Below are 15,839 nucleotides of genomic sequence, written 5' to 3'. Positions count from 1 at the left end.
TTCAAACACTGAGGAGCAATCATAGCTCATATTCCTAATCACTCTCCAGGAGAGACAAAACAACCCATCAGATTCAAAAGTCCACCAAAACAGCCAAGTCATAATAGGTTTAGGAAAAACAAAGAGAATTTGGGCCCATTTGATATCAGGGGAAATGCTGTTGTAGAGAAGTGGAATGGACAGCAACTGAGAAGACCCAATCCTTGGGACAGGGAATGTCCTCCTTCTCCTTCTCCTTCTCCTTCTCCTTCTCCTTCTCCTTCTCCTTCTCCTTCTCCTTTTCTGCAAAACAATTGTTCTTGAAATTCAAAGACATAATAAGAAAGCTTCCGCATGGACTCATACTTTCAAACTTTTAATTATAATTGATGTATTTCTTGATCTAATGTTTTGGAAACCAGATATTTATAACTATGGCAAGTAGCTTTCGTGCCAGCTGTACTGTGCAGCTATATCTGGCCTGTAGTGAGATCTTCCTTCCTTCTTGGCTGAATGATACTGATGGTCATGTTCCAAAAAAATCTTCCTTAAAATGTGCATGTGGAGCATCTAGAGATAAGCTGCAAAGATATGGCAGCAAAGAGCTGCATGTATTTTTCTTCTGCCAGTTAGCAATAGTCCAGATTTTTACAGCAATGATCTGGTAGCCTTAGTTCAGGTATATTATTTCTTCAGAACGCCGAAGACCTTTCAAGACGCTTCCAGTGATAACAGCCTTTACTGAGCCAAAAAATAACACCTAACTGAGGTAAAGCAGAACAGGAGGCATTTGTTTGGTGGAAAGTTGGTCATAGTGCATTTTTATAAAAATGTACAGTTTCAGAACCCCAAAATATGAAGGTGAATTGGAAAAATATGGCCACACAGAAGGGTATACATTTCAAGCACTTTGCTACTCAAGAAAATATAGAAAAAAACATTTGTCTGTGGGGAAAAATGTAAACATTTTTAAAAAGCATAGACAAAACTGCATTTTAATAGAATAATTGCTTGCCAAAAATGCACAAACTAAGAAAAATACACACAATAGGATAAATACTTGTGAAAATGTATACCAATATTCATGTGCTTTTTTTCTGATGAGCAGGTAAACCTTAAGCCAAGCAAAATCCTGAGGAGAAAAATCCTAGGATGGAAAGGAGGAGAAGCCACCTTCCTAAGAAAGGTGGAACAATTTCTTTAATCCAGTGGTAATTCTGTTTGGGCTTATGGCTTAAAGTACTGGTTCTTAAGATCTGTATTCCCAAGTCTACTTGCTTTTCCTCTTATCCTCACAATGGAATAGAAATACTTTTGACAAAATACAGCATCATGTGGCTCATGGGAGTTTATTTTCTGATTTTATTCTTTGGGTTCCTCTCAGTTTGTTCTTCATTCCTGCTTTCATCCACCTGTTTTTTTCAGGGCTTCAATGGGATTTATTCTTTTTGGTTTCCATGGTATCAGAAAATCTTTCTCATTCTCTCTCTCTTCAAGATATAGAAATCTCCATGAGAAAGGGGCTATGGAGAAACTTGTATATGGTTTAGCAAAGAAAAGGGGTTAACATTAACACACACACACACACACACTCCTGAATGGAAAATATTGCTTTGATCATTTCCTTAATTTGATTAGCTTTCTCTCTCTTTCTCTCTTCTCTGTAAGCAAATGATCAAAAAGGAGCATGTGAGAGAAGAACTCTTAGGAGATTTGCTGGCTGCTGCTTCTACCATTCAGCTTAGGAATCTCCTTTTGTCTCACTAACAAATATCTCTGGGTATATTTTGGCATTGTACAGGAATGTCCACAGGGTATGCTTAAAGAACTCAAGATGGTGGCCATGATGGTGTGATGCACATGAGAAACAGAGTTTCGATCACACCATTGCAGCTGCCATCTTGACTGTTTTTTACCATACCCTATGAACATCTCTGTATTGTTTCAAATTAACATCATACTAGAAGCGTCCTTAGAGATTACATGCAAAAAACCTGTAACGGACCTGGAGAACTCCTGAAAGATGGGATTTAGTTACATTAAACTTTTCTCATTACTTCCATCTACAGTTTTGCTGCTGTATGTAGGTGCTTTAGAATTTATTTCAACATCATCATCATCTTTATTACAGTCACAGACAAGAATTACAAATACATTGAAATACATTGAAATACATTAAAAATACATTAAATGAAATGAACAGCACATGATAATATATTTACAGATTGATGGGGTCATCAGCGGGCAGTCAAAATCTGCCTAATTTTGCAGACAGTATAACAAAATTTAGCTACATTCAGGGAAACGAAATCATTCTGATCAGATAGCAACCAGTGGACATAAAAAAGATCAGAATTTCCTGGATATTTTATCAGATGAGGAGTTATTAAATGAGTTTGTGAGTCCTTATAGAAAATATAGTATAACAGGATGTGTGCTATAGTTTCAATAGCCCCTTGTTCACAGGGGAACAATCTCAGCTCATACGGGACTTCTTTGTATTGGCCTCCAAAACTGCTGTAGGAAGAATATTGCAGCGTGCTAGAGTTAGTGCCCTCTGAAATTTGGAGACAGTTATATAATTTAGGTATCTTGCTGGCTTGTAAGAAAAGGCTTGACTGCTCAAAAAAACATTCGTAGGCAAAGCAGAATGGTCCTGCTGGATTTCCAGCTCTTTGATATGCTGTTTGAATTCACTGAGTGCACGCTCATAGCCTATCATTAGGAATGCTTGACTAGAGAAGCTGAGATGTTGAAGTTTTTGTAAAATAGCCCTGAACCATACTGATTTATAATTATCCTTGATAAGGAAATAACCCAAACCTGTAGGGAAAAACAGTAGTTTCAGCCAATGTGGTATAATACAGGTCCATGCACCTGTTTCGACTTTGGACAACCCTGCTTCCCTCCTTAGTGCTACATTTGGGATTCAAGGGGCTACCTGAAATATGGCCTTTAAGAATTTGGACTGAACCCTTTCCAGAGGTGTAAACGAAGGATAAGGTCCTAGCTGGGCACCAAAGAGTAATTGTATGTGAGCCTTAGCTGAGTATAACTTCAGTGCTGCTGGAATATGCTGTGCTCCCCTGGTAAAGTAAAAGGATTGGATTGCAGCCACTGTTTTTTGAGCATTTTGTATTGAGTGTAGCTTTGGTGCTCACTGCGTTTAGTGGAGCTGTGAAAAACCATGCCCAAATATTTGAAGGATTTAACTTGTTCAATATTCTAGCCATTTATCCTCCAAGTGTGCAGTTTAGGTCTCTTTGCAAAGACCAAAATTTTAGTCTTGCTATAATTGATTTCGAAAGCTTCTTCAGAGCAATAACTGGCCAGAGCACTCATGGTTCGTTTGAGTCCAATTTGTGTTTGTGATAGGAGTACTGTGTCATCTGCATACAACAAAGTTGCAATATGCCTATTTGCCAATTTTGGAGGGTGATATTCTAATTGATTTATTTTGCCCACAAGTGGATTTATATACAAATTAAACAGCAGAGGAGCTAAAATACAACCCTGCCTCACTGAGATTCCAACCCCTGCGAGTTGGAATCTCACCTGCGTGGTGGCCTTGCGTACTACTTGATTCTAGAGTTCTTATAGAGATTATGCTTGAGCAACAGTAGCCTTCTATCAATGGTAGTGTGGAGGAGCTTAGGCCAGAGCCTTGCTCTGGGAACCAAATCAAATGCAGACCTAAAATCAATAAAAGCGGTATATAATGTCAAACCTGTTTTAGATGTATATTTTTTGGCCAGATGCTGGAGTATAAGGGCATGTCCATAGACAGACTATCTGGACCTAAAACCTGCTTGCTCATCTGCCAATATATGCTCTGAGTCAATCCAGTCAACTAGTTTATTGTATAAGTGTCTGGCATAGGGCTTACTTATTATACTTAACAAGCTAATAGGCCTCTAATTAGCAGGCAGGTCTCAAGTGCCCTTTTTATAGATAGGCATGATAATGGCTAGGCCCCAGTCCTCTGGAATTTGTGTAGTGCGATCGATATAGACAAACAGGGAAGCAAGAACAGGGGTCCACCAATCCAAATTGTTGTGTAGTATTTCGGGCGTAATGAAGTCATTGCCTGGAGCTTTACCAGGCTTTAGCTGGTTTATAAGCCTCTTTATTTCAGCATTTGTGACAGGGGCCCAATTTGGTAGCAGGTTAATATTGAGATCTAAGTCAACTATATGGCCCTCTTCTTGTGAATATAATGGTCTAAAATGGTCTTCCCACATAGATGCAGATATAAGGTGAGGAAGTAAAAGAGTCCTGTCAATTGAATAGAAAGCTATGAGGTGCCAGAACAGAGCAGAATTTCTGGCTTGAGAAGCTGTTATCAATTGCTGCCAGGAAACCTTAGTGAATTCTCTTTTCTTGTTTTGTAAAAAATGTTTATATTGTTTCTTCAGGAGCATAAAATCTTGGATAGGGTGCTCGACTGGGTTCTCTTTATATAGCTTAAATTCCCTGATCAGTTTACTTTTGGCCTCAAAACATTCTGCATCTAACCAGGGCTGGGAAGAATAAGTCTTGCCCCCGGGTTATCTCTTCTCCTTGATATCTGGGTGGAAATCACTGGCTGGAATAACTGGATCAGTTGTGTAAATGTCTGCAGGGGAGAGTCCCCAGACCTCTCTCTGACTATGGTGGAGTGGAGTTCCAGTGCTGCTTCAGATAGAAGCAGCTGAGCAATTTGCTCACTAAGTTGCTGAGTCCATTTGACATGAACCAACCTCAGCTCTGAGTCTGAATTCCGAAATGGGGTGGGTTCTGTTTCCAAAAAGCAATTGTCAAATGCTTTTAATACTATAATACTTGAAAGATGATCACTATCAGGTAGATTTCCTAAATAAAATCTTTGTACAGAAGTGATCAGATTCCATGAGATTAAAGTATAGTCAATCAGGGAAGGTCTTGAGCCGATCCAGTGGGAGAATTCACCAGGGAAATCACTACTGATAAATTTATATTTATTGAATGGATCTAATTTGTTAATTGTTTGTAATAGACACAGCCCCTTATAGTCCCCTTTTGAATCTTCGGATTGCCAGATTAGCAAAGGGGAAATTATGACTGGTTCTGGGAGATACTGGTGGAACTGACTAAAAAGTCCCTTATTATTCACCCCACCCTAGCATTTAGGTCACCAGAAACTGTTACATGAGCTGAGGGATTATTTGACATGAGAGTACTTATGTATACTTCCAATTTAGTCTATAAGTTGTTAAACTGAGACCTATTTTGAAGAGGTGGAAGATAAACATTAACCAATAATAATAGAGCATTATTAAATGTTAACAGCACAGACATTGCATAGCACTCCATTGGGTCTAACTGCATAATATCTGTAGTTTGGTTGAGATTTGTATACTTAATCCACCACACAATCTGCCTCGTCCTGCTCCAGGGGCTGCGGGAAGTGAGAAGGATTTATACCCACGTATAAACAAGTTGCTGTCAAGCCAGGTTTCTTGGAGTAGGAGTAGGTCAAATTCAGCAATATAGTTTATAAAAGCAGAGTCTTTGGATTTAGCATTCTAACCTGCAATATTCCATGAGAGGATAGATAGGGATTTAAGAGCATCCAAATGTCTATCTGAATTCCCAGATGTAACCATTATTAAAGGCAAATCCTGAGAGATGGTAGAAACACAAGTTGCTCTAGAAACACAAGTTTCTCTTATGAGAGAATTTGTCTTGTATAGGTCTCCTGAAAACAGAATATTCTGAATGGGGTGGTTGGCTAAAGAATAAGGGTGGAGACAGTCAATTTGTTTCCAGAGCTGGGATTATATTATCAATACATGTAGACACAATTATCATAAGATTCAACTTTCCTCATCATGGGTTGTAATTGTTCCTCTTCTTTGTCTTGGGAGCCAATATTCCACACATTTTGATCTGATATTAGTATTTCTGCGAATGGCAGTGGACTCAGTCCATCCCTCTCATTTTCTAATTGCTGTATTTGAAAGTGACTAACATCAAGTTGGTGGCTATTTTCAGAAAATTGCCCCGATTCAGAATTTCCCTTGATGGGGTTAACTTGTATTGATATAGAATGACAAGATATAGATGGAGCACCCCCTTGCTGTGTGAAATCAGAATTAGGATCCATACATATTTCATATATAATAATCTTGTGGAATATAGCATAGGGCATAACATGATGAGGTACAAAATTCAGGCATTTTGTTTTAACTGTATACTGTAATGAGCTGCCACCTGTTGATCCCAAATCCAGTAACTTTCCTTGCAACCAATACTGATTCAAAAGAAAGTTCATTTATTGAGAATAAGTGTACAGATCCAAAGCATTGCTAAGACTAAACAAAAGCGCACCAAAAGCTGTTTTTCTTACTTTTCCCTCCCCTTCACCTCCCTTAGTTCTTGGTCTTCTGATTCCCTCATTGGTATGACCTTGTACCTTCCAGTGCCAAAAGGAGCCATCTGCTTTTAATGGTTTCTCATTCCTGCTCCCCCTCCCCTTTTACAATGGCAGAACCGCAGCATGTAAAAAGCCATTTCTAAACTAGCCATATAACAATCTATTATAAAATCTTGCAAGGATTCTGGCATGCTGCCCTTCCACAAGTGAGGATGTCAGTCAGATGATTCCTCTTCTTCACTCTAAAAAATAAAAAGCAAAAAGAAACATAATAAATAACAATAACCATTCTAATCGTTAAGGCTTTGTAGGATAAACATCATAAAAAATTTTAACTAAATGTGGAGCCTTTACATGTTTCTTGTCAACCCATTCAGCCAATGATTTAGGAAAATGTTTCCACTGAATTAAAAATTGAACCCCTCCCTTATGTTTTCTACTGTCCAGTATTTCTTTAACTTCAAAATGTTGTTCTCCTTCAACCATTATTGGCTTAGGAGGCACTGGGGAAGGATGCCATTGAGATGACTCTTTGTAGCGGTTAAGCAGGTCGCAGTGGAACACTGGATGGATTCTTTTAAATGTGGCAGGCATCTGTAGTCGTAGTGAAACTGGGTTAATCACTTTATCAATAACAAAAGGCCCTATGAACTTTGGAGCGAGATTTCTGGAAGGTTGTAATGATTTAAGATGCTTGGTAGATAAAAGAACCTTATCGCCTACTTTCCAGTCTTTTTCTGGGGTTCTCTTAGCATCTGCAAATTTCTTGTACATTGCTCTGGCCTCATTCAATGACGCAGCAATCTGAGGCCACACTTGTGTCATTTGCTGTACCCATTCATCAACTGAAGTGACTTGAGTGGACTGTTTAGGTAGTTCTGGGATGGGTACAAAGTCCTGTCCCGTAGGTATTTTAAACAGGGTGAGGCCAGTGCTTTGGTGCACTGCATTATTATAAGCTACTTCAGCAAACGGTAACAATTCATCCCCGTTGTCTTGTTGGTAGTTAACGAAGCATCTCAAATATTGTTCTAGCACTGAGTTCAGACGTTCACAGGATCCCACCATTTGGGGGTGGTACCCCGAACTCAAGCCTTGCGATGCCCCCAGTAGTTTTAGGAATGCCCTCCAGAACTTGGCAGTAAACTGGACCCTGCGATCCGAAATTACTCATCTTTTCTCATTGTTGGCCACCAAAATTGACACCTGAGTAGATATAATGTTTTCATAAAACCAAAGTGCCCAGCTGTTCTGCTGTCATGACTTCTTTGCAAGATCCACTTTCTAGCGTCTGCAGGGACATACAGCTTATCCTGCCACCACCATGCCCCTTGTTTGTTCACTAGTAATTGGCTGTTGCTTTTAAACCAATCATCCTGAGCAATCTGGGCATTTAATTTTTTCAACAACTCTCCTTCTGGTTGTTCTTCACCTCTTTTTTTCTGAGCTCTGGTGACCACTCTTAGGGCTACTTGGGTCAATGGGATTACAGGAGTGACCACTTCCTCCCACTTGCTGTTGTGTTGAGGCAATCGAGACAGGGCGTCCGCCAGAAAACTTTTCCCCCCAGGAATGTACTTCAAGGAGAAGTTAAATCGATGAAAATATTGTGCCCATCTCATTTGCTTGGGTGACAGCTTCCTCGGTGCAGTCAAAGCTTCTAGATTTTTGTGGTCAGTCCGAATTTCAAAGGGATAGGGTGATCCCTCTAACAAGTGTCTCCAGCAAACTAATGCCCAGTGCACTGCGAACGCTTCCTTTTCCCACACCAACCAGCGTCTCTCAGTTTCTGAAAATTTCCGGGATATGTACGCACATGGAAACAGCTCCTCCCCTGCCCCCTTCTGTAACAACACAGCTCCCACTGCCACATCCGAAGCGTCTGCCTGGATAACAAATGGCTGTTCTGGATCAGGGTGCTTTAAGATCGGTTCAGCCGTAAATAGACGCTTTAAACTTTGAAAAGCTTCCTGGCACTCCTTAGTCCAGGCCAAGGGGGCTCCCGGTTTTGATGCCTTCGCCTTGTCCTTGCCCTTGGTTTTCAACAAATGGGTGAGTGGGAGTGCCACCTGGGCAAAGTTGGGTATAAATTGCCGATAGAAGTTAGCAAATCCCAGGAAACTTTGAAGCTGACGCCTGGTTTTGGGAGCCTCCCAACCCATAACGTCCCTCACCTTGACCGGGTCCATTTCAATTCCCTGATGCGAAATTCTATATCCCAAATAGTCAGTTTGCTGTTTATGAAATTCACATTTGGAGAGCTTGGCATACAATTGAGCCTCCAGTAGCTTTTTTAGCATCTTCCTGATCAAGTGTACATGTTGCTCCATGGTCTCAGTGTAAATCAGGATATCGCCCAGATAAACCAACACCCCCTGGTATAAATGCTCTTGCAACACCTCATTTATAAGTTGCATAAACACCCCCACCGCTCCTTTTAATCTGAATGGCATTATTTCATAACAGAAACACCCCAGGGGCATGTTAAAAGTGGATTTCCATTGATCTCCTTCCCGGATTCGCACCCTGAAGTACGCCTCCCTTAAATCCGGCTTTGTGAAAATTTTCCCTTTGGATAAATGAGCCAACAGGTCTTTCATCAAAGGGAGTGGGTACCGGTTGTCAGCAGAAATGGCATCTAGCCCTCTATAATCTGTGCACAAACATAGGGAGCCATCCTTCTTTTCCCTTAATAGCACCGGTGCAGCAATTTGAGAATGCGTAGGTACAATAAAGCCCCTCTTTAGATTCTTATCAATGAACTCCCGCAAGGCTTCCAACTCTTTGGGTGTCATTGGATACATTTTCTTCCTTGGAAATTTAGCCCCAGGCTCAATCTCTATGGCACAGTCACTGGCGCGATGGGGGGGTAGCTGATCTGACTCCCTTTCGCTAAACACCCCCTGCAGGTCGCGGTATTGCTTGGGAATCTGAGTTGCAGCCTCCCCTGCTTTTTCCCTACTCACAGCACCCATCTCTTCATCTGACAATGTTTCGGTAATTCCTTCAACTTGCACTCCCCCCTCCTTCGGGAAACGCAAGATCTTTTCCTCCCAGTTCACTTCTGGATTCTTCCTTTTTAACCAGTTCATGCCCAGAAGCACTGGGTTGCCTGCCATGGGAGTCATTAGGAATTTAATAATCTCTTTATGGTCCCCCATAGTTAGCTTGAGCTCTTCAGTACGATACTCCACCGGCCCTCCCCCCGCTGGGGATCCGTCCAGCTGGGTAAAAATCACAGGGGTTTTGAGTCTCTTTAAGTGCAGTCCCAAGCCCTGGGCAAGGGCGGGATTAATCAGATTTCGGGAGCAGCCAGAGTCTATCAGCGTCCGTATCTCTGCCTTTCGGTTTGTCCTCACCACCCTTAGTTCCACCCAAATTTTAATGGGACTCACCCCCATCTCTTCACTCTCCAAGTCCTCTTGTGAGCTGCTTTCCTTCTCCGGGAGAGCAGCCACCTGTCGGAGAGAGAGTGGAGCTAACAACTTCCGGGTTTTGCCGCTGCCGCGTGTTGCCGCTCTAGCTCCCGCCTCGCTGCCTACTGCCACTGGCTCTTTCTTGCCGGGCTTTGAAGACTTCGGTCCCTTCCACTCCGTCTTCTTGCCTCCTTGCTCCGTCTTTGCATTAGGGCACGCAGCAGCAAAGTGCCTCAGCTCCCCGCAGTTGAAACAGACGCGCCGGCTCCTGCTACTTTCCGGCACGCTGGTCTTCGCCTTGGCTGCTGCCTTCTTTGTGCCAGGTAAGGGCGGAAGTCAGGTTCTTGCTTCTGTGATGCGCCATTGCTCCTCCACTTCACCGGCCATAGCGACCCATCCATTAAAGGTTTTGGGGAAACCCCGGCACACCACGTGCTGCAAAAATTTGGGTTGTAAGCCTCTCTGGAAAAACTCGACCAGGAGCTCTTCAGGCACATGAGGCAGCCTTTGAGCCAACCCCCGAAATTCGTAGGCGTACTCTGATACTGACTTGAATCCCTGCTTCAGCCTTTCCAGGTCGCGTCGTGCTTTAAGCGCCACACACGGGTCTTTAAAGCGCGTACAGAGAGCCGCCATTAAATCCTCTAATCTCCTTAAAGCCCGGTCCTTCGCCCTGTGCAGGCCAACGACCCATTCTGCAGCCGTACCTTCAAAAAAACTGGACACATAGGAGACCTTCTCTTCCTCGCTGCGGAACAGACCCCCATAGCCCTCCATGTAGATCCGAACCTGGGTGATAAAACAAGCAAGCTGCTCAGCATCTCCCCCGAATTTCATGGAGATGCCCCGCTGCTGCATCGGGCTCTTCTTGGCTCTGCTAGGTGTGGGATCCTCCTCCTCCTCGCTGGAGGTCTCACCTTTGTCTGACTGCTCTGCCGCCTCCGTACCTCCCAGTGTGGCCGCTGACTCTCGTGTAGGGGGCGTAAATCCCCTTCCAACCAGTTGATCTACTGCTGCCTTTAGCGTTCGCATATCATCGGATAGGGACCCCACCTGCCCTTCCAATTTCCCCATGCAATATTTCATCGAAGGGCCCCATCCCTTCATCGCCATTGCCTTCACCCCCGCTCGGGCTTGGTGTGATGATTGTACCGGCTCCTCCTGGGTTATCACCTTCACTTCCAGTGGAGGGGGGACCAGTCTCTCTTCCTTTTCCTCAATGACATCATCAGCCATCCCGTTGCTCGGTTGGTCCTGGTCAACGTGAGGCTTTGGACTTCCCGCAGGGTAATTTCCCTGGCGGAAGTGTGCACTGGGAGTCTTAGCAAAATGTAACGAGCTGCCACCGGTTGATCCCAAATCCAGTAACTTTCCTTGCAACCAATATTGATTCAAAAGAAAGTTCATTTATTGAGAATTAGTGTACAGATCCAAAGCATTGCTAAGAATAAGCAAAAGCGCGCCAAAAGCTGTTTTTCTTACTTTTCCCTCCCCTTCACCCCCCTTAGTTCTTGGTCTTCTGATTCCCTCGCTGGTACAACCTTGTACCTTCCAGTGCCTGTGATAAGAAGCCATCTGCTTTTAACGGTTTCTCATTCCTTCTCCCCTCCCTTTTACAATGGCAGAACTGCAGCATGTAAAAAGCCATTTCTAAACTAGCCATATAACAATCTATTATAAAATCTTGTGAGGATTCTGACATATACTAAAATTAAATGCAAGAAGCATGTCTCAAGATTTAAAAAAAAACAGTTTTTGCTTCTACTTTAAGATAGATATTGTCTCTGGGTTGAAGAAGGGAGGTTGATGTTATATAGTAACTTGACATCACAAGACCAGTGGATACAAAACAAAAATGGGAACTAGAGTTTGGTTTCCAGCCCTGGGATCTGCTTTCTTAATTACTGATGTTATACATAGGCAATTCAATTCCTTACAAACTATAAGCCACACCCTTTTTTAAGGAGAAAGGCTATAGAGGCAATTATTGTTCAGGGCTTCACATATGGAAAGAATTATAATAGAAGAAGTTGCAATGCTGTTGCCAACTTTTTAATTCTTGAATTCCATTAATAGAAGCACCAGAAATCTAGAGGGGATGGGGGATTGATGACATAGTAAACTGCATTACAGGTGATTATACCTTTTGTCACCAATTTGCAAAATGAAGCACAAATTAGGAATACTGATTGTCATTTCTAGCTAAGGTGGCAGTTAGACTTACAGAAAATACATAGATACACTGAGCACAGCTGGGCCTATTTCCAGGTAAGTAAGGATTCAGATTCCTGGATCTCACTGCAACTTTAATTATGTACACTACTCATTTAGTTCTTACATTTTGAGCCTTGGGAGGGATGTACTGTATTATACTAGATATCAAGCAGTTAGATTATTTTAAGTACTATTCAGACATAAATGAAGTAGTGGTAACCTGATCTTTCTTGCTTTCAAATGTGTTTATATTGGGAACACAGAGCAAGGTCTTCTCAGTATTAGCACTAACAAGAAATAAAATGTTCTTCCTGATAAACTTAAATTGCTTCTCTTTACTTTTCTTATCAATTGAGAATACTCAGGATATAATCATTCAAGCACCCCTTTTTGTACTGTTTCATCTTTGCACCCTGTTGCTATACTTGGTTTCTTCCTGCCATTCTAACTAAACCTTCTGGATTCTATTATCAGATTATGGTTCTTCCATTGTGTGTATATTCACATACACTGGAGTCTGCCTAGAGGGCACCTTTATGCTCTGCAAGTATAAAAATGCTGCTGGCTCTTTCAGTTTATTTATTTACATATACCTTGCAGCCTTAGTGAGAGGTAAGAGGTAGTGAGAGGTAAAATTTGTCACATGACTCATATAGCCATAATATTGTTGTACAGATAACGGGATGAACTTCTTTGCCATGAGAAAATCCTGACAGGCATCAAGTCTAATCTAAATTTGTCACATGTCTCATATAGCCATAATATTGTTGTACAGATAACAGGATGAACTTCTTTCCCATCCTGACAGGCATCAAGTCTAATCTCCTCCCATTATGGGAATCTAAATGGAAACATCTCCACCAAATCATATTCAGTCTCTATTTGAATGTATCCAGGAAGAGGATCACACTCCTTACTTGGTAACTGGTAGGCTTATGCAAAGCAACTTATATAGATTTAAAAAGAGTCCATGTTATGGAGACAGTGCAAATCCTAGTGTAGAACTGAAGAGATGAAATAATTCATCTCAATGAAGCATCTTGTGTTAATGTGGAACCCTTCAGGCTTAAGATGAAAACTCAGTTTTATGCCACAAAGATACCCAACCTGGAAGACCTTTCACATGCACCAAAAAGACTCTAGGCTGAGCAGTTCTGGCTGGCACTATGACATTGCTAACAGAATGGAATTCTTAGTGAGCAATAAGGCATGTTTGGGATGTGAATATGCAGAAGGTGGTGTGTTATTGGCAAAGAACCTGAATGTTTTGCAGTGAATATTAGTTGGTTGTATTATGCAACTAAAATTAATATATCAAATGCCTAGGTAGGTGTGTTTGACAGGGGAAATAGAGTAAATGGTTGCAAGTGTTATATAAATGGCAAAGAAAAGTTTCTTGAAAATAGGAAAATAGATGGAGATGCTTTAAGATGTACAAATATGATAGAAAGGTCATGTGTAGTATGTGGTCTGTTGCAAGGAATGAATACTTATCAAAAGAAGTTAAAATGACTATATAAAACCATGGTTCTGCACACTTTGTTATATGGAAGTGAGAGTTGGGTATATCAGGAGAAAAAAAGTTGAATGAAATGGGAGAAAGTGTGCATGACAAAACAAGAAGACGTTAGATCAGTAGTGAATAGGTTATGAATCAATATGAAAAGAGTACAAAAATGTGTGATCAGTTTGAAAGACAGTACTTTGAAGTGCTTTTGTTATATAGAGAGAATGAGAGAGGATTGAGTCACAAAACAAAATATATGAAGGAAAAGTGAATTGGTTGAAAGGAAATTGAAGATGAGAAAACTGTGATTGGATGGAGGTGATGAAATCTTCAAAGCAAGAGAGATGAAAAGTTTCTAAAACAACAGGCAGTGTTTGAAGTGGTTAGGGACTTGATGAAGGATTTCTAACAATAAAAATATATGGAGAGATATATTGAATGGTATTGGCATAAACTACATTTAGTTATATTTTCTTTTCTTATGAGGGTCCTTTAATTTATCCGGCTTACTATTTCCTAGACCATGTCTGCGCTTTACATCATGTGACTTTTTTCCAAACAGAATAATAATGACTGATATTCATATGTGTGCTCTAAGGCAGGCCAGCCTGACAGATCTTTAACTCACACTGAGGGAACTGCAGCCTGGGTTCCTTTGGGGTATACAGCAGAGTTTCCCTACAGTAAGCACCAAAAATGCCCAGCTAGGAAAAATGTCTTTGTATGTCAAAGATGCTTTAGGCCTGCAGCATTTGCTGAAGCCACCCACTCTGGCAGACCACTAGTATATGCTGTGAGGACAGTTCACAAAATGGGATCTGAGTAATACATAATGCAGTGATACTATTGTATCCCATTATTTGAAAGTAATGCTTCTAAATAACTTCAATGTTCTAGTTTGTCAAAATATAACTCTGTAGAATCTTACAGTTACAGAATATAAATACCCATTTTTTAAAATAACTTTAATCTTACTATTGAAACTTAGTGTGCCTTAGCAGTTCTCTGCACTCTTATTCTCCATAGATCAGTAGCAGATTAACATCCACTTCATGTTGCATTAAGAAGCGGGTATGGCAAGTGTGATTAATCACAATTTTGGCAGCATGGGAATTGCGTTGTACAAATCTTTATGCCATAGAGGAGACATGATTTACTTCATGGAGGTGTTTCGTGTTGATCTGACAGTGGACCAGAGAATTTTCTAATACTTTCAGTACTACCTGGAAGACACAGACACAACTTCTGAAGTTCCAGAAGAGACTGTTGGAGCAGCATGAAGTAATGCTGTAGTTTCCCTTGTAGAAGGGTATGTGTGCCTTGCTTTCTGAAGCACTCTCAAAGGGTGTTTTGTACCCTTGTGGAAGAAAACCACTTTTTCAAAGCTTTGCACTAATGTTTATAGAGGCTGAAAGAACACCTTTTTAATTTTTTTAAAGGACAACATATTAAAATACAGTAGCCAAAAGCAAAAAGTAATCTTGGTGGCTGAGAAAAATGTTCCTTAATGGGGAGCGATATTTGAAAATATTCTGTCTCTAATAAAGGAACCACCATATCTACATCAAGTCTCTACATAATCCAGTAGAGATACTTGAAAGAAAATAGCAATATTTGGGTAGTTATATGTGGGATTCTTAGCTTATTTCTACAGATGTCTTAACTCAATTGTTTTTCCAAGTATGTTCCAGGGAACTTTATTTCTTAATGAAAATCTCAGTGATGAGGATTAAGCTGTCATGGAAGGTAAACATTTTTCTTCCTTGCAAAGTGGAATTGAAAGAGGAAGTTTGTATCATTCTGTTGCATGTTCTCAGGTTGAGACTATAGGACTTCTGAAATTATGACCTTCAGGCAGCAAATGTGAGGCTGTATTTTTGAAAAATCCCTCTGGTAAAACAGTGGTGAGTTCATAGATATTCCATGTAGTTTTCCTGGAAATAACACAGAGGTAGTTTGTCATTGCCTTCTTCTGAGATTCTTTTAATCTTCTCAATCAAGCTTACAGTCCTGGTAACCCCTAGAGGCGTTGCCTTCCATATGGGAGGGGGGCATGATGGGACATTTATCCACCCACTTATTTAAGACTTAATGCTGTAACATGGCAGCTGCTCTATTCTGCATGTGTTCAAAATGGCAGCTGTGTGTATGTACAGAACGGAAGCCGTCCTGGCTTCTGCATGAACAAAATGCCAGGTGCCATTTTGCATGTGTGCAAATGGCAGTCTTCATTCCACCTTCCCTCCCCTCCCCCCTCCCAAAAAAATCCTGCTGATGCCTCTCTCTCTCTGCCTACATGTACTGGCTAGGTGTAACTATACTAAGCTAC

This window comes from Python bivittatus, unplaced genomic scaffold (genome assembly GCF_059951505.1).
Source record: "Python bivittatus isolate LINGU-HERP-01145 unplaced genomic scaffold, Pbiv_v1 ctg000840_np1212, whole genome shotgun sequence".
Classification (NCBI taxonomy): Eukaryota; Metazoa; Chordata; class Lepidosauria; order Squamata; family Pythonidae; genus Python; species Python bivittatus.
The sequence above is the reverse complement of the archived record's forward strand: the minus strand, read 5'-3'. Positions refer to the sequence as shown.